The sequence below is a fragment of the Akebia trifoliata genome, chromosome 4 (genome assembly GCF_017979445.1).
Source record: "Akebia trifoliata isolate Shusen 1 chromosome 4, ASM1797944v1, whole genome shotgun sequence".
In the NCBI taxonomy this organism is placed as follows: Eukaryota; Viridiplantae; Streptophyta; class Magnoliopsida; order Ranunculales; family Lardizabalaceae; genus Akebia; species Akebia trifoliata.
This window is the reverse complement of record NC_141378.1, coordinates 15,890,477-15,911,131: the sequence shown is the minus strand read 5'-3', so window position 1 is coordinate 15,911,131 and position 20,655 is coordinate 15,890,477. Positions and strand designations below refer to the sequence as shown.

General features: G+C 32.9%; 1 pseudogene across 1 annotated transcript; it reads left to right on the top strand.

The window, feature by feature from the left end:
* Nucleotides 1–11,471: 11,471 nt before the first annotated feature.
* LOC147404130 (G-type lectin S-receptor-like serine/threonine-protein kinase LECRK1) lies at nucleotides 11,472–20,146 on the top strand (annotated as a pseudogene). Its single transcript, XR_015177280.1, has 2 exons — nucleotides 11,472–12,158; nucleotides 18,084–20,146. The product of XR_015177280.1 is annotated as a G-type lectin S-receptor-like serine/threonine-protein kinase LECRK1 (transcript).
* Nucleotides 20,147–20,655: the final 509 nt, after the last annotated feature.

Sequence of the window (20,655 nt, the reverse complement as noted above, 5' to 3'; positions counted from 1 at the left end):
ATTTCAATCAAAGGCATGTCAATATTTTACCTTAATAGATGTTGTAAACCAAGACAAAAGTAGAATATAATTATTATGAAAAAATTCCAGTTTATTCTATTACATCTAGTAGAATGAGTACAATGAATAAACACATAAAAAATACGTGTCCAAGAATAGAACAACCCAATATTACTCAAAATCTACTTAGTCGATCAACCATCGACGACATAAGCACATGGTCATATAATGCCGAAAGGGCGTGATGGGAAACCGTTAAATTTTTTATTATAGAAGAAATGTCATTTATTGTAATTTAAAAAATACATTAAAAAGAATTTATTCAAAAAACGTATTTTCCTAAGTTTAAAAATATTTCTAGATATACATTAAAAAGAGATGTAGTGAAAATATTTAAAAATAAAAAAAGTAGAAATTAAAAATTTATTACAAAATACACATTGTAAAATATGTCTAACTTCTGATTTATGGAATTCAATTCATAGTATAACATATATGTGTGTTACGGTACATTTTATAAATGAAAATTGGAATTTACACAAAACATACATTTGTCTTTATTAAATGCAAAACATACCTATTTAGAAAATTTTGAAGTTTTGCAAAATATTTTATTAGATTATGAAATTAATAATAAAATATTTACAATTACATTAGATAATGCTAATAATAATAAAAATATCTTAACTTACCTTAAAAATGCATTATTCGACGAATCAATTTTAAAAGAATTATTATATGTTTGTTGTACGACACATATTTTAAATTTAATTTTACAAGATGGTATTCAATTTATAAATAATATTTTTTTGAAAATATTAGAAAAATTATTAGTACTATAAGAATATCATATATTAAAGAAAAATGATTTGATGAATATTGTATATGATTTGGTTTACCACCAATAAGATTAGAACACGCGGTTTGTTATAAAAATCCAAGAACAAAATTTTTAGAAAAAACACGTAGTGAAACACAATTAGAAGGAAGTGACTGAGAAAATGCATCTAATATTTGTGATTATTTTCAAATTTTTGTCGAAATTACAAAAGTTTTTTTGGGGTAAAAATATGTTACATCTACCGAATTTTGTGTGCAATTAACTCAAATTAAAGAACTTTTAAATTTGATTTTGAATAATAATAATAATATTACAAAAATGAATATTAAATTTACTAAATATTAAAAAATTATTCCACATAACTTAACATTTTCTTCAAGTATAGACCCTAGATTTAAAACTAAAGTCTTATATCTTGCTTTTAGTTTAAGTAGTGAAACTTAATGTTGAAATTAAAATGCAAAAAATTAAAAAAAAAAATTATTTAAACTTTTTAACATTTATGAATGTAATTTATCTGTAGACACATAAAGCTACTCATAAAGCTACAACGTTTTTGTCTTATATGGGCAAAAAGGTTCGGAATGGGTTGATTTTTTGTGAGAGTAATCTCTATGATGAGGGGATCACCCTTGCAAAAAATCAGCCCATTCCAAAACTTCTAACCCCATCAAAATTGGTTTACAAAAAATGGACAGTCCAAAATTCTTCAACTTGTAAACATGAGGCTAGAAGTTTCAGAATGGGCTGATTTTTGGCAAGGATGATCTCCTCACCATAGAGATCATCCTCACCAAAAATCAGCTCATTTTGAACTTTTTTTCCCATATAAGACAAAACACATTGTAGCTTTATGTGTTTACAGATCCTAATCCTATATGGAGCAGTTCGGCAACCCTAAAGTTTGTCAAGTTTGGTGCCAAACATTTTTTGTAAATCACTTTTGATGGGGTTAGAAGTTTTGGAATAGGCTGATTTTTTGTGAGTATGATCTCTACGATGAAGAAATCATCCTCACAAAAAATCAACTCATTTTGAAACTTCTAACCCTAGTTTACAAGTTGAAGAATCGTGGACCGTCCAATTTTTGTAAATCACTTTTGATGGGGTTAGAAGTTTTGGAATAGGCTGATTTTTGGTGAGAATGATTTCCTCATCGTAGAGATCATCCTCACAAAAAATCAGCTCATTCCAAAGCTTCTAACCCATATTTTGAAAAATGTTTGGCACCAAACTTGGCAAACTTTAGGGCTGCTGAACTGTTCCCATCCCTATATATAAGGAGATCATCATCACCAAAAATCAGCCCATTAACTTCTAACCCCATAAAAAATGGTTAACAAAAAATGGACGGTCCATGATTTTTCAACTTGTAAACATGGGCTGATTTTGGTGAGAATGATCTCCTCACTGTAGAGATCATTCTCACCAAAAATCAGCCCATTCCAAAACTTCTAACCCATGTAGGACAAAAATGGTTGGCCCAAATGTTTGGTGTTGAACAGGACCCATATATACATATGAGACAAGAATATGTTAAAAAAATGAAGCAACAAGTTAAGAGAATTGCACGGAATCTAGGGATGTATGTTCGGGTAAACCCGAGCCGGATTAAACCAAATTTTCATGTTCGTTCTAGGTAGGGTTGAAATAGAAACCAACTTGAAATATGTCGGTTCTGATTCTAATTCCAAATGTTGAAACCAAACTCATACCAAACCGATTCTTTTGGGTAAATTTCGGGTTGGGTAAATTTCGGATTCAGGTAGGTAAACACATTTTGTGATATATTTGTTTAAGTTTATAAAAAAATGGGTTTAAGAATAATTAAACAAAGGACCTCTTAATTAAGTAGGGACAAACCACAATTACGTACCAACAAAACAAGGGGCTTATTGTGTTAGATGTTTTAAATATTATATATATATATATATATATATATATATATATATATATATATATATATATATATATATATATATATATATGGGTTAGGATCAAGGGCCATATGAAAAAACATATGTAAAAACAATGTAACATCAATAAAAATTTTAAAATATTAGTTAGAAGTTTCGGATTGAGCTGATTTTTTGTGAGGATGATCTCTATGATGGGAAGATCATCCGAAAAAAAAAAATCAGTCCAATCTAAAACTTCTAACCCCATTAAAAGTGTTTTAGAGTGTGGACCGTCGATTTTTTGCCAATTTTTATCACTAATTTGTAAATCACTTTTGATGGATTTGGAAGCTTTTGATTGAGCTGATTTTTTGTGAGGATGATCTTCTCATCATAGTGACCATCCTTGCAAAAAATCAGCTCAATCCAAAACCTCTAACACATATTTTGAAAAACCATTGTTTTTTCATATGTTTTAACATATGGCCCTTGAACCGCCCCATATATATATATATATATATAAGGGTCCCGTTCCCCACCCTAAGCTTTACCCTACACTTTAACAAACGTGTTTTGTTTTACATGAGTTAGAAGTTTTGGAATAGGCTGATTTTTGGTGAGGATGATCTCTATGGTGAGGAGATCATCCTCACAAAAAATCAGCTCATTCCAAAACTTCTAACCCCATCAAAAATAATTTACAAAAAATGGACGGTCCACGATTTTTCAACTTATAAACATGGGGCTAAAAATTTCGGAATGGGCTGATTTTTGGTGATCATGATCTTCTAATCATAGAGATCATCCTCACCAAAGATCAACACATTCCAAAACTTCTAACCCATGTAAGACAAAACACGTTTGTTAAAATGTAGGGTAAAGCTTAGGGTGTTGAACATTTCCCTATATATATATATAGGGAACGGTTCAGCAGCCCTAAAGTGTGTCAAGTTTGGTGCCAAACATTTTTCAAAATATGGGTTAGAAGCTTTGGAATGAGCTAATTTTTTGTGAGGATGATTTCTTCACCATAGAGATCATCCTCACAAAAAATCAGCCTATTCCAAACTTCTAATCCCATCAAAAGTGATTTACAAAAAATGTTTGACACCAAACTTGGTTAGCTTTAGGGCTGTCAAACCGCTCCCATATATATAGAGAACAAAGCTATTGGATGACAATTCATCAAGTTGCTTGGACTGCAAGTGAGCCTTGGCTCATTTTGTTCGGTTTGATTTAGATTTATTGAAAATTAAAAAAAAAAATTATATATATATATATGGGTTGGGTTCCGTAGACGCCCATTACGACTCACCGTTTTGTCTTATATGGGCAAAAATGTTTGGAATGGGCTGATTTTTTGTGAGGATGATCTTTATGGTGAGGAGATCATCATTGCTAAAAATTAGCTCATTATGAAACTTCTAGCCCCATGTTTACAAGTTGAAAATTTTTAGACCGTCCAATTTTTGTAAATCAATTTTGATGGGGTTAGAAGTTTTGGAATGGGATGAGTTTTTGCCAGGATGATCCCCTCATCACAGAGATAATCCTCACAAAACATCAGCCCATTCCAAACATTTTTGCCCATATAAGACAAACGGTGAGTCGTAATGGGAGTCGTAGGAACGCCATCCTATATATATATATAGGGTCCCGTTCCCCACCCTAAGCTTTACCCTACACTTTAACAAATGTGTTTTGTGAGGAGATCATCCTCACCAAAAATCAGCCCCTTCCAAAACTTCTAACCCCATAAAAAATGTTTTACAAAAATGGACGGTCCACGATTTTTCAACTTGTAAACATGGGCTAAAAATTTTGGAATGGGCTGATTTTTGGTGAAGATGATCTTCTAATCATAGAGATCATCTTCACCAAAAATCAGCCCATTCCAAAACTTCTAACCCATGTAGGACAAAACACGTTTGTTAAAGTGTAGGGTAAAGCTTAGGGTGTTGAACATTTCCCATATATATATATATATATATATAGGTCAGGTTCAAAGGACAACCATTTCAACACACATATAGACAATGTGCTTTGTCTTATATGGGCAAAAATGTTTGGAATGGACTGATTTTTTGTGAGGATGATCTCTGTGATGAGGGGATCATCCTGGCAAAAAATCATCCCATTCCAAAACTTGTAACCCCATCAAAATTGATTTACAAAAATTGGACGGTCTATAATATTTCAACAAAAATTGGACGGTCTAGAAGTTTCATAATGAGCTGATTTTTGGCAAGGATGATCTCCTCATCATAGAGATCATCTTCACAAAAAATCAGTCCATTCCAAACATTTTTGCCCATATAAGACAAAACACGTTGTCTATATGTGTGTTGAAATGGTTGTCCTTTGAACCTGACCCATATCTATATATATATATATATATATGGGGGCCGTTCAATGGCCAACTTTTTGATAAAACATTTTTCAAAACCTGAGTTAGAGGTTTTGGAATGGGCTGATTTTTGGTGAGGAGATCATCATCACCAAAAATCAGCTCATTCCAAAACTTCTAACCCCATCAAAAACAGTTTACAAAAAATGGACGGTCTACGATTTTTCAGCTTGTAAACATGGGTTAGAAGTTTTGGAATGGGCTGATTTTTGGTGAGGATGATCTCCTCACAGTAGAGATCATCTTCACCAAAAATCAGCCTATTCCAAAACTTCTAACTCATGTTTTGAAAAATGTTTTGCCAAAAAGTTTGCCATTGAATGCCCCACCCCCCTATATATATATATAAACATATGAAAAAACAATGGTTTTTCAAAATATGGGTTAGAGGTTTTGGATTGAGCTGATTTTTTGCGAGGATGGTCATTATGATGAGAAGATCATCCTCACAAAAAATCAACTCAATCAGAAACTTCTAAATCCATCAAAAGTGATTTACAAATTATTTACAAAAATTAGAAAAAAATCGACGATCCACATTCTACGTCACTTTTAATGGAGTTAACAGTTTCAGATTGGACTGATTTTTTTTCGGATGATCTTCCCACCATAGAGATCATCCTCACAAAAAATCAGCTCAATTCGAAACTTTTAACCCATATTTTGAAATTTTATTAATGTTACATTGTTTTTATATATGTTTTCTTATATGTCCCTTGAACCTGACCCATATATATATATGGGGGCGGTTCAAGGACCATATGTAAAAACATATGAAAAAACAATGGTTTTTCAAAATAAGCGTTAGAGGTTTTGGATTGAGCTGATTTTTTGCAAGGATGGTCACTATAATGAAAAGATCATCCTCACAAAAACTCAGCTCAATCAGAAATTTCTAAATCCATCAAAAGTGATTTACAAATTAGTGACAAAAATTAGCAAAAAATTGACGGTTCACATTCTAAATAACTTTTAATGGGGTTAGAAGTTTTAGATTGGACTAATTTTTTTTTTCGAATGATCTTCCCATCATGGAGATCATCCTCACAAAAAATCAGCTCAATCCAAAATTTCTAACCCATATTTTAAAATTTTATTAATGTTACATTGTTTTTACATATGTTTTCTCACATGGTCCTTGAACCTGACCCTATATATATATATATATATATATATGGGTCACGTTCAATGGCCAACAGTTTGGCAAACACTTTTTCAAAACATGGGTTAGAGGTCTTGGAATGGGATGATTTTTGGTGAGGATGATCTCTACGGTGAGGAGATCATCCTCACCAAAAATCAGCTTATTCCAAAACTTCTAACCCCAGTTTACAAGTTGAAAAATCGTGGACCGTCCATTTTTTGTTAATCATTTTTGATGGGGTTAGAAGTTTTGGAATGGGCTGATTTTTGGTGATGATGATCTCCTCACCGTAGAGATCATCCTCACCAAAAATCAGCCCATTCTAAAACCTCGAACCTATGTTTTGCCAAAATGTTTGTCAAAATGTTTGTTGCTGAACATTTCCCATATATATATATATATATAGGATTGTTTTCTAAGCAAGCAAAAGAGAAGTATATTAGTCAAAGAATAGGAACTTCCAGATACAAATTTCTAATATAAGGGAGAACCATAAGAACTCACGTAAAAGATTTTTAGTTAGAAAAGGAATATTTTTTGGATCCAAGTGCATCTGCTTCAACATTTTCCTATCTGAAGACATGTCTAATCTTCCAACAGATTCGTTCTAGCAATTTTCCCATTAAATTACGATTGTATTACATTATAGATGGCAATATTATTTCTGGTTAAACTGCCAAACAAGAATCCAACGGAATGTCCTAGCTTCAATATTTTTCATCCTTTTGGACCATGAAGTAAGAAGAGATGTTTGACCAAAATGTTTTATTTTTGTTGGGCAGAATAAGAATTTTCCACTTCTCATGGGTTGGTCCTTTAGTTCTAATGGCATCCCATGTTGAAAAAGAAGAAATCTTGCCGTTAACTATAGGCAACCACACTTTTCTATTCTTGGTTCCTCTTTCAACAGTAATCGTTCTACAAAAAATCAACCAATTCATTATTGCCCCATGAGAATAAATCTATTATATTATTGCCCCATCACATCTCTAGTTATGATTCATAAGAGAGATGGATTTTTCATGACCAAGTATAAATTTGGAATTATTCAGCATCATATGCATCATCTTAGTCATCAATCTCCACATGAGAAAGCTAGTACCCTTTGAATGCTGAAGGTTGCACCAACTTTGATCATTAACATAATTTCCTCGCAGAAATTCCGACCATAAGTTTCCTTCAGAGACAAATTTTCAGCACAATTTTTTTACCGAGTCTTATGAACATCCATTAGTCTTCGAATATCTAGACCTTCCTCCAATTTTGGTTCCGGAACCTTATCCAGCTTAGCAAATGCATATTTTTTTTCATTCTCACCATTAAACCACCCCCCCATTGTAGGCACAGTAGATTTCGAGATTGGAAGAAGCAGGCATTAAATAGATTGGAAAGAATATTTAATTTCCACTTTGTTTTTTTTTTCAAAATTTTGTCCACTAGGCCACAAGAACTGTCCCTGGTCAACTTACCTGAAAACATGGGTACTCCTAGATAATTGGAAGGAAATTACCTTCCCCAAAATGAAAAGTACTCCTACTGTGATAAATTTGGGGTCCAACTCAAAATCAATTGGCAATGGTTGGAGAAGCCCGAGAGCTTATATGGATAAAGACAAGGCAATGAGTGTTCAGTGTGGGACTGAACTTAACACGCCCCCACACGTGTTAGCCGGACTGGGCCAAAGCATATGGAGATATGAACTGAGTGACGTGGAGGAGAGAAAGGCCCACTCTGATATTATGATAAATTTTGAGGTCAACTCATAACCAATTGGCAATCAGTTACAATCGTGATAAATTCGGGGATCCAACTCAAAATTAATTGGTAATGAGTGGAGGGGCCCGGGAGCTTATAAGGAGGGAGACAAGGTAATGAGTGTCCGATGTAGGACTGAACTCAACACTCCCACACGTGTTGGCCGGACTGGGCCAATGCACGTGGAGATATGAACTGAGTAACATGGATGATAAAAAGACCCACTCCGATACCATGATAATTTTAGGGGTCCAACTCAAAATCAATTGACAATGAGTGGAGAGGTCCAATAGCTTATAAGGAGAGAGATAAGGCAATGAGTGTCTGATGTGGGATTAAGTACAACAAACTGTTTGAATTCTAGAACAAGAAACATCTTTGGTAAAGAAATACCTGTTCTTTTTTCTTCCAAATTTATAGATTGACCTTACAAGTCTTCATAATCATTGAAAAGAGATTTTAGCTTTGACAAAGTGTTAGAACCTAATATCATGTGGTCCATTGACCTCACGGTTTTAGCAGTTTACTTGCACAAAGATTCTATAGTTAAAGATGTCAATATTGAAAGGGATTCCTAATATCATTAGAACTAGTAACTACTCTTTTATGTTTAGTAGGAAACCTTGATGGATAGGAATCTTACTAAAAAAATGAATTCTAGGCCCTCTATCTCCATTTATAAAACAGGATCGACATCCCATATTAGAATGATAGTGAGAGACGCACAAACATTGATAGAGTTTTGTGTATAATGATCTCCATCAATCACTAGAACCCTAACCGATCCAATTAGAGTGAAGAAAGAAGGTGAGTCTAAAATGAAAGGATTTACGATTTAGGGTTTGCGCATTTCGTTCATCAAACACGTGGATCGCGAAAGGTACACCTCCAACAAATCTTGGATCAACGATCATTGGTTATGGTAAAAAGTAAGTACCCTGACTTTGATTCTTAGCATTATAAATAGATTCGTGAGATATATGCATGATTCTATATTATATTGGGAATTATAGATTAATGGTAATGTTAAAGATTTTGTATACTTAAAATCTAACATAAAGAACTTCTAAAGGTTTATGAATTTGATTAGGAATGTACTTAATGAATACTAGTTTTATTAGGATTGGATTAGCACAACACGGAAAAAGGCCAAATTTGACAATCCAAGGCCTTCAAATTTCATAAAATTCGATGGACCAAGTCGTCAAATTTCTCATTGTCAACTATTTTTTTTCGACTGGCAGAAACCGTCAAATTAATGGAGGATGGGAGAAATTTGATGGTTCTAAGCTGTTGAAGCGGGAATCATAAAAAATTTCTATGGTCATGGACTGTCAAAATTCGATTACTTAAATCCGTAGGCTTTGGCCTGTCAAATTTTCCAATTTTCATGTAGTGTAGTACATGATAAGGATTATCTATCAATTGTTTTGGGCTAAGTAAGCAAGAAGTATTAAAAAATAAAAGAATTGTGGGGCGAACCTCTTACTTTACAAGCCTAATAGTAGGAAGAGACATGAAATCTCTCCTAAAGCATTTTTTCAGTAGTGAAACTCATCTGCCACGATTAATTTGCTTGCCATACAATGAAGAATGGCTCTTTGAACTTTTTTTAATTGATCTCTAGCTCTATCAGGCTGATCCAAAGCTTGCCATCCATCATTCCTAAGGTCTTTCCTAACAAGAAGATTGCATCTTAAGGTTATTGATCGTTTAGTGATAGAACCCAAAGCTTGCAAACTCAATGATTCAACTTGAGCATAAGGCTTCTTCAGAAGACCAATCTGATCCATTTCGATCAACCATTTGGGAATAGTAGCCATAACAATTGGTATGACTAAAATAATATAGATTAACAACCCCAGTTGCAAGGTGTGTAGGGGAGTAATAAAAATTGGGAGTTCAAGGTCGATCCAAGGGGATTGTATCAATGTTTTCTTTTTATTTAGATTTTTGTTAGATTTAGAATTTATATGAGCATAGTTCTAATTGTAAACAACTGCTGAAGTTTGAATGTGTTATAATTCTTTTGTAATGTTAAGATAATAACTTAAACCAAAACTTTTGTAATGCTTGAATGGTATGTTTTAATCTTTAATTAGGGTGTGATAAATAAATTAAGAAATTGGGATGTAATAAGTAAAATTTGGAGTGCCAGTAGCAACTTTCTTTATTTATAATAGCAATGGTAGCCTCATTCATAGTATTTAGGAGTTAGGAAAGACTAAGGTGCCTTTTGTTAACCTAAAAAAAAAAAGTGTTGAATAGCATTAACCGTTGAAACTTATAAGTATTTAAAAAATTATTTGTTTATATGCAAAATCATATTTGTTACACATTGCTGAAATTGGTAAATTGTCTTTTTTACCCTTATAATCATGTTATACATTGTTTGCATGTTTCAAATGCCTATTTCTTATTAAATATAATAAAATATATTATTTCATATAAAATTAAAATGCAATTCATTTTTAAATAATAAGTAATACTCAAATTTCAATTTATAAATAATAATTTTTATTTTTAAAAACTCACAAATTTCAAATTAAAAATAATAATGTCATACAAGTCACCAAAATTTGAAATCAATATTGAAAGAACTTAATTTGTGATGAATAATTTTTTATGAAAATGAAGGATGTGTAATTATAAAAGCACCCCATGAGTTAATAAGAGTAACTCACACTATAGCCAATTATTTTTGTCTTATATGAGTTAAATTTTTTGGAATGAACCAATTTTTGGTGAGGATGATCTATATGGTCTAGAAATCATACCCACAAAAAATCAGCCCATTCTAAAACTTCTAACCATGTTAAAACTAGTTTTAAAAAAAATGGACGATTTAGATTCTTGAACTTGTTTTGATGGGGTTAGAAGTTTCAGAATGGGCTGATTTTTTATGAAGATGATATATTCATTGTAAATATCATCCTCAATAAAAATCAACTCATTCCAAAACTTTTAACCCATATAAGACAAAACAATTTTGCCATGGTGTGGGTTTATTAATTTGTGGGGTGCTTATATACTAATCTATGGGATATAATATCCTTTTAAATATAAGGACATACTTGTTCATGCCAAAAAAAAGCGAAGTGCTTAACCCTTCAGCACTTTTTTTAAGCATCAAAAGAGTAATGACTTTTTTTCACTTATTTTCAACAATAAACGTTAAAAATATGGAGTAAACAAACACGCTATTTTGATAAAAGTGCTGAATGTTTTTTTTTGCTGCAATAAGCGCTGAAAAGTAGTGCAAATAAACACTGCCTGAGTTGATAGTCCTCAAGACTTGCATGTCTTCAAATTGATTATTCAATACAAGACTTGAAATCTTCAAGGTTAGAAAAAAAAAAAAAAAAAACTTCTCTCTGACACTTCTTTATAGGTCATCAAAACTGCTATAGATTTGCTCTATTTTCTTCTCAATTCTCTTACAAGCCAGTTCTATTCCCTTTAAAGACAGAAGAAGAAATTGCACAAAGAACCATCTTCCTTAATGGCTTCTATCTCAACGTTTCTTCTTCTCCTCTCTACATTTTCTATTGTAACAGCTCAACAAAGATACTCCAACATAAGCTTAGATTCTTCCCTCTTACCCAACACCAAACTCACCTCATGGCTTTCCCCTTCAGGCCAATTCGCCTTCGGATTCTACCCAATATATCAAGATAGCTTCATCATAGCAATCTGGTTTCCCCGAATTCCTGAAAAGACCATTATATGGATAGCAAATCAAGATAATCCTCAAGTTCCAAATAATGTTATATTGCATTTGACTAGTAATGGTCCTCCTTTTGAGATCCTCACAAGGCCATGAAAGATCCATTACTGATATTTCTGAATCTGCTTCCTCGGCTTCCATGCTAGATTCTGGCAATTTCGTTATCTATAATTCTGATTTGAAGATCATATGGCAGAGTTTTGATTATCCAACCAACACGATTGTACAAGGCCAGCGTCTCATGGCGGGGCAAGAATTGTTCTCTTATTTCTCACAAAATGACCCTCGGAAGGGAAGATTTAGGCTAAAGATGCAGCATGATGGTCATCTAGTGCAGTACCCTGTACAAACGCCTGACACTGCCCCATACTCATATTGGGCTTCAGGTACGTAATAATAATGGAATTTTTGGTGAGTCTACAATTTTTTTCTCATTTATCTTCATGAAGATTAGGATTATTTTTCAAATTTCATGGTCTGTTTTAATTTATAATTGTTTTTCTTAGGAAAATGAGATTTCAAGATGTGAATGTCTAATTGCACATTTACACAACAAAATCAATTTTACGAGAAATATTTTTTGATTGGACTCCCAAAGAAAATGTTTGGCTTGTGAGAGTGGATTCTAACACAATCATCCCTACCTACAAAACTAAAATCCAACTCTATTTTTGCTGTTGTCCTAGGTGCAATCAAAAGGAAAAAAAAAATTGCTCATAGGAAAATAAATCCGGCCACTACATGAACCTACATGTGTTGAGGGCATCTCCAAATTACAAAGCCACCCTCATTAGGTTTCGTGCAATTGATCATCTGGAATTTTATGAAATTCTGGATTGACTTTTTGTGGGCAAAAAGTCAATCCAATCATAGAGGGGAAACATTTTATCAAGAAATCCATTTTCTTGAAAATTTTATTTTCTTCTATCAAAAACCTACCCTGCAAATCATTTGCATATCATTACAAAATTATTTATATGATTAACTGCTTTTTTGCAATTTAGAAGAACTTTGCAGTGATGTCTTATTAAATAAAACTATAAGGTGGCATGTGCAAACACACATCTATCATAAGGGCTTATTTATAATTTAAAATATAGATTAAAAGGGTTTTTAAAAATTACACAGTGAAAGCTATGATTATAGGGTCTAGAGCTTGAAATTTTCTTGGCTTTTGACTAAATTGATCTTTAAGTATATTGAGTTTAAAATGTAAAGATGGGGTTGTTTGTGAGATCCAAATTTTGGTATGGAACCACTTGTTACTCTACCTTTCAGCCTTCTCTTATTATAATTAGGGTGCAACTTGGTTCGGTTTGAGGTCAAATTGAAACCGAACCGACATAGACCGGTTCTACTAAATAAGAATCATAACCTAACCAAATTCCATTGGAACCAAACCAACCCAAACCGAATTAAAGTCGGTTTGGTTCTTTTCAGTTTTGTGGGTTGTCAACATTCTATAAATTGTAAGTAACATTGTTTAATGAAAAAATAAATATAAAATTTCATACAATAAATCAGTAATCTATTTATAAAAAGTCATTAGTTTATCCATAAAGGATCATTAATCTATGTCCTAACTCCTAAAATAATTCATATATATATATGGGGCAGTTCAAGGGACATATGTAAAAACAATGGTTTTTCAAAATATGGGTTAGAGGTTTTGGATTGAGTTGATTTTTTGTGAAGATGGTCACTATGATGAGAATATCATCCTCACAAAAAATCAGTTCAATCTGAAACTTCTAAATCCATCAAAAGTGATTTACAAATTATTGACAAAAAATCGACGGTCCACATTCTAAGTCACTTTTAATGTGGTTAGAAGTTTCAGATTGGACTGATTTTTCTTCAAATGATCTTCCTATCATAGAGATCATCCTCACAAAAAATCAACTCAATCCGAAACTTCTAACCCATATTTTAAAATTTTATTAATGTTACATTGTTATTACATATGTTTTTTCATATGTCCCTTGATCATGACTCTATATATATAGGGGGGGGGGGGGGGTTTCAAGGGACATATGGAAAAACATATGTAAAAACAATGGTTTCTCAAAAAATTGGTTAGAGGTTTTGGATTGAGCTGATTTTTTGCGAGGATGGTCACTATGATGAGAAGATCATCCTCACAAAAAATCAGTTTAATCTGAAGCTTCTAAATCCATTAAAAGTGACTTACAAATTATTGATAAAAATTGGCAAAAAATTGACGGTCTACATTCTAAATCATTTTTAATGGGGTTAAAAGTTTTAGATTGGGCTGATTTTTTTTCCGGAGGATCTTCCCATCATAGAAATCATCCTCACAAAAAATCAACTCAATCTGAAACTTATAACCCATATTTTGAAAATTTATTAATGTTACATTGTTTTTACATATGTTTTTTCATATGTCCCTTGATCCTGACCTATATATATATGGGAAATGTTCAACACCCAACCATTTATCCAACAATTTGCCCAACATGTTTTGTCCTACATGGGTTAGAAGTTTTGGAATGGGCTGATTTTTGGTGAGGATGATCACTACGGTTAGAAGATCTTCCTCATCAAAAATCAGCTCATTCCGAAATTTCTAGCCCCATGTTTACAAGTTGAAAAATCATGGACCGTCCATTTTTTGTAAACCATTTTTGATGGGTTAGAAGTTTTGGAATGGGCTGATTTTTGGTGAGGATGATCTCCTCACCATAGAGATCATCCTCTCCAAAAATCAGCCTATTCCAAAACTTCTAACCCATGTAGGACAAAACACGTAGGATGAAGTGTAGGGTAACGCATAGGATGTCGAACGAGACCATATATATATTGTATAAGAGTTCAGTTCTTGGTTTGGTTTGGTTCTATATAATTTTGATTCAAGAACCGAACCAAATTGATCGATTCTCCATTTTTGTAACCCGGAATCAAATCGTAACTTGTTCCAAACCAAACCATTCCAAAGCTATTAGTTTGGTTTGGTTCTCAATTTGAACCGGACCAATTTGCACCCCTAGTTATAATAGTAAAGAAGAGAAAAACCTTTAATTAATTTATTCGACTACATCCAAAAAACTATTCAAATTACAAAAATATTTGTAGATACGTGGGCTTCGAAACCTTTGGGGGTTTGAATTCATCTACATAAGTTTAGGAATCGCCACCATTCAATTAAGGTATGAATGGGCACTATAAAAAGGGTTTTAAAATCTTTTTTTTTCTTTGGCTTGTAGTGATTCTCATATCCAAATGGACAGGAAAAATGTCTTTTTAGAGATTATTTGACAATGGGGTTTGATTGAGGGACAAGGAAGGTGTTAGGCACCATGTCTCTCCCATTCTAAGATGGTTACCAATGATTGATCAATGGTGAAATTAAAAACTTATTTTTTTGGGTTTTAAAAATAGAGGAAGTTATTGAAAAATTTAGGAAAATTGACTATAATTTTGTTTTGAAAAATGAGCAAATTATGATGATGAGCAAACTCCTACTAGAAGTAGTGCTTGCTTCTAGTAGGAGCTTACTGGATTTTTTTTTTTTTTTTTTTTGTGAGTTTGGGACTTTAATGAAAATCTACATAGATTTCATCATTTATGGTTCTAAAGCTTCAAAATAAGTTTATGTGGTCATTTGAGAGACTTGTTTATTGATTTGATCATTTGGTGAGGTTCATGATTTGAACCACACCATATAGGAATTAAGACTACATGCATGAGATTTTGTCAATTTCTTGAATTGTTTTTGTTAACTTTAAATGTTAGATATAAGCTTATGAAAACCTACATTTTAATTTGTAGCCATTTTAAAAGTGGGTGTGTGTAAAGTGTATACATGTGATGGACTTATCAAGAAAAGATTACCTCCAATGAGGTTTTACTCTCTAGTTCTATTACCTTCGAAAGAAGCAAGATAAAAGATAATTATTTTAAAATTGAAATTACAAGGAATTAAAAGCATTTATGCTACAAAAATTAAATTGGATAAGAGTAAATAAAAGTAAAACAACCTAATCTAATGCTCTCAATGAGCTTATTAAGGGAGATAATCTCTAGGAGAGATTACTCTCTCTCTCCCCAAGCATCTAGACTAAAGATCTAGGAAATTACATTGAAAGTATGAAATTAAACTTGCAAATAGAAAAAATGCTTAAAATAAAAAGGGGATGATAACAAGGGGAAGATTAGAGGGGGAGAATTGAGGTTTTAACCTACTTTAGTCTTCTTCTTTATTTTTTTTTTCTTTTATGAATTTTGGGAGAGATTAAGGAGGCTTAAGAGACTAGGGAAGGATTTAGGTAGAATTTTGGATCACCAAAATAAGTTCATTTCCTTTGTCTTGTAAGGGTCTTTTATTTATAGGATTTTAAGAAACCCTTGGGGATTAATTGGTCTTAATTCTTCAAGTTACAAATAATTTCACTAAAACATTCATTAAAAATCAAAATTATTCATCTCCTTAGCCTTGATGGTCTTTCACTTACCAATCATGATCATCAATGGGTAAGATGGTAAAAATCCGAAAGTTCTAGAAAATTCTTGATAGAGGTTAAAATGATCTTAAGACCTTGACCTTGAGTCAAATTGGAGAGAATTAACTCAAATGGTATGTAATTATGTGATTGACTTTTGGATTTTCTAAGTATTTTCTTTGAGAGAATCTTTAATAAAATAAGGATAGATTAGTCATTGGACACAAATTCTAGAGAATTCATTATTGTAAAAAAAGTACCATGGGCATTAAAAGATAGTCAATTTACATTAAATGACATGAAAGCTCTTTGAATTTTCAAAAAGGTTAAAAGGGTAGAAAAAGGATTTGTCTTTGATGATTCTCAATAAACCAAAATTAGCGGAGGTAATTAATCTTAAGTGGAGACTAAACAAGACCTTAGGTCAAGATTAGGAGAATGAGTGGTTTACTAAAAGATCCAAGGTAGAAGAAATTATGAGGACTTTAGCATGGGTAGAAGTGGAATTAAGTAGAGATTATGAAATTATTTTTCTTGTTAAAATTCGAGCATATATGGAATTTGGATATACATTAAGTATAACTAAGGCAAATTAAACATAAGCATCATCAAAATCAAGGTTAAAACAAAAAATGGGTCTAGCCATATGTACCAAACTGTTAGGTTATTTTTATGATTGGTCGTTTGGTAGGTAGGGCCAGGCAAAAACTATCTTTTTATTAATTAAATCTGAATTTCTTAATTGGTTTGATTTGGATTCACTTGATTGATCAAAATTCTCTTGATTTGACTTTCGAAACTGGATTTGAACGAGCTCTCAAGCTATTCAATCAAATTGGGGTATTTACAACACCCTTAATATTTGCTAATTAAAATGGAAATGAGTTGAATATACCCCATGGAAGATATAGTAACTTGCATCTATGTTTTTAGTGAGACCGATATCTCATTGATGGTGAGAATTTAACCCAGGCTTTGGTATCATCACCCATAAACTTGACCATTTAAGTTACTTGGCACCTTTTAGTAAGTTGCATATTGAACCAACAAATTAAACATACCAATCTAGAACTTTTAAAATTACAAAAACACCCTCAGTACTTTTTACAATAACATGCATATGCAATTACAAAAATACCTAAATCAAAGATAAGGTAACCTGCATATTGAAATTACAAAATTACCCCTCATCAAAAAATATTAAATTCAAAAATACCCATCAATACCTGTTACTGAAATATGCATATCATGAATTTATGAAAAATCCCATCAACGATACAGTAACTTGAATGCTGAAATTATAAAAAATACATCTCATCAAAGAAGCTATTGAAATTACAAAAATACCCCTCAATACATAAGACATATACTTAGGGTTATTTTCATAGTTGATTTGAGGGGTATTTTTTCTAAATTTAAAATTAATTAAGAAGTTCTTTGTAATTTTAGTATCTTTGAAGACGGATATTTTCATAAATTCATATGCATGTTACTGCAGCAAGTATTGACGGCTATTTTTCATAATTTGAATAATTTATTTGATAAGTGATACTTTTGAAATTTCAATATGCAAGTTAATGTAACCTTGATGAAAGATGTTTTCATAATTTCATATGCATTTACCGTATCAAGTGTTGAGTGCTATTTCTATACTTTGAATAACTTCTTTGATTGGGATCTTTTTGTATTTTGATATGCAAGTTAATGTAGATGAAGGGATTTCATAAATTCATATGCATGCTACTACTTACTAGGGCAAGTAATTCATTATCTTCTTATATTTTCTACATAGATATTGTTAGGATTCATGTAATTGCCTCCAATAACCAAATAGAATTCTATTATTTACAGGAACTATGAATGCAGGAGATAATGTGACACTAAATCTAGACAACAATGGTCACCTGTATATGCTTAATAGCATAGGTTCCAATATAAGGAATCTGAGTGATGGTGTGTTACCTTTTAATAATGAAAGAATGTTCTACCGCCTGACTATCGACGTAGATGGGATGTTCAGGTTGTATTCACAGAGTTTGGATCAAAATGGTGATTGGTTAATTAAGTGGAATTCTTCAAACCGTAAGTGTGATCCTAAAGGCCTTTGTGGCCTAAGTGGGTACTGTACTCTAATGGATCAAGAATCTCTATGCCTTTGTCCACCTGGATTCAATTACATTGATGATGCTGAAAAGACTCTGGGCTGTAAGAGCACCACTAATGCAGAAGGTTGTAGACACAGGGATGAACATATCAAATACACCATTTATACTTTAGTGCACGCTAGTTGGGAAGATGATTCATACTCCATCTTATCACCCACATCCGAAGAAGATTGCAACGAAGCCTGCACGAAGGACTGTAACTGTAAGATTGTGATATATACGAACTTTGAATTCAGAAAACAAAGACTCCCATTGAGATATGGGAAAAGAAATATAGATGAATCAAGCAAAGTTCTTATCAAGGTGATGAGTATCACCACAACAAGCAATGTAATAATTGGCATGAGTATTGTGGTTATTACTTTGGCTTTTATTATCATAGGGACTACTGGTGTTCTTATTTACAGACAATTACTTGTTTGGCCGTACAAAAAGATCCCAGATAAAGTGAACATCGAATTAAGTATAGGGATCTCTCTGCGAACATTTACTTATGATGAGCTCAAGAAAGCAACAAATGGCTTCAAAGAAGTGTTGGGTAGCGGATCTTTCGGAACAGTTTTTAAAGGTAGTTTATCGAACAATCAGACAGACAAGGCCATTGCTGTCAAGAGACTAGATAGAGTGTCAGATGAAAGAGAAAGGGAGTTTGAAACTGAGGTGAGAGTGATTGGGAGAACACATCACAGAAACCTAGTCCAATTGCTCGGTTACTGCCATGAAGGTCCCAATAGGCTTTTAGTTTACGAGTTCATGAGCAATGGATCACTCGCGAACTTCCTCTTTAATCCTAAAACACGCCTAAAATGGGATGAAAGAGTGGGAATTGCTTTGAACATAGCTAGAGGCATCTTATATCTACACGAAGAGTGCAAGACCCAGATCATCCATTGCGACATAAAGCCTCAGAACATACTCATGGATGAATACCATTGCCCAAAAATATCTGATTTTGGGTTGGCTAAGCTATTGAAGTTGGACCAAACGAGAAGCTATACTGTTATGAGAGGGACAAGAGGATATGTATCGCCCGAGTGGAACCAAAACGCGCCCATAACTGTTAAGACAGATGTGTACAGCTTCGGGATTGTGTTGCTGGAGATCATATGTTGTCGAAGAAATTTGGACATGAAGCTGCCTGAGAAAGAAATGGTTCTTGCCGATTGGGTGTTTGAGTGTTTACGGAATGGTGAGGTTTGTAAGTTAGTGAGTGATGAAGAGGTGGACAAGAATAGGTTGGAAAGAATGGTGAAGGTGGCTCTGTTGTGCATCCAAGACGACCCTTTGATCCGTCTTCCCATGAAGACTGTGGTCCTGATGCTGGAAGGGACTATAGATATCCCATCTCCTAGGATGTGAAGAGAATTTCCGTAATTTTTTCAGTAGTCTTCCTGTTAAGAATTCATTGCTCAGTAGGATTATAATTTACAATTATGATTTTTCTTCTAAGCAAGCATAAGAGAATGTATATTAATAAAAGAATGGGAAAAATCCCAAATACAAATTTCTAATATTACGGAGAACCATAAGATCTCCCAAAAAATAATTTTTGGCTAGAAAAGGAAGATTAGCACTTGAATCATAGAACGATGTAAGTAGAGGGATGGGATGCGAGTGCGTCTGCGACAAAAGTTTCTTCTCTAAAGATAAGTTTTATAACCAATGGATTCGTTCTAGCAATTTTCTGCATTTGTAGGCGATGAGATCCAATAACCAAGATAGCCCCTTCCTTTTAGCACTTCCACCACCAACTTAGAGTTAGAATCTATCCTTAAACTTGGACCTCGCAACGGGATTAAACTCAATCCTTGTAATAGACCTTTAAACTCAGCCATATTGTTAGTTGCCTAACCAATGTGAATGCGAAAATAGAAAATTTGTTAGCCATGTTGTGAATCTTTATTATAGATCACCAAGTTGACAAATATGTTGGACTATTCTAATTGTTAATCTAAATTAATAATGAAATGATTCTTGGACTGTCTAGTAAGGGATTATAACATCTGACTTATCATCAATGAGAAGCCATTAATTACAGCACTTTTGAGTTTGGTAATGGTGATGTGTAAGAAGATTACTTTTTTTCTGCACTAAATAATTTAAGCGGATTTTGAATCAGAGATATAAATTTCAGCAAAGGTAGTTCAGGTTTGGTAATAGAGGTTGAAGCGAAGAGGTTTGAGTTTATGCAGTGTTGGGGGTGACGAATCAAAGAGGGGTGGAGGTAAGAAAGCTCAGAAGAAACTGGGATTCAAGGC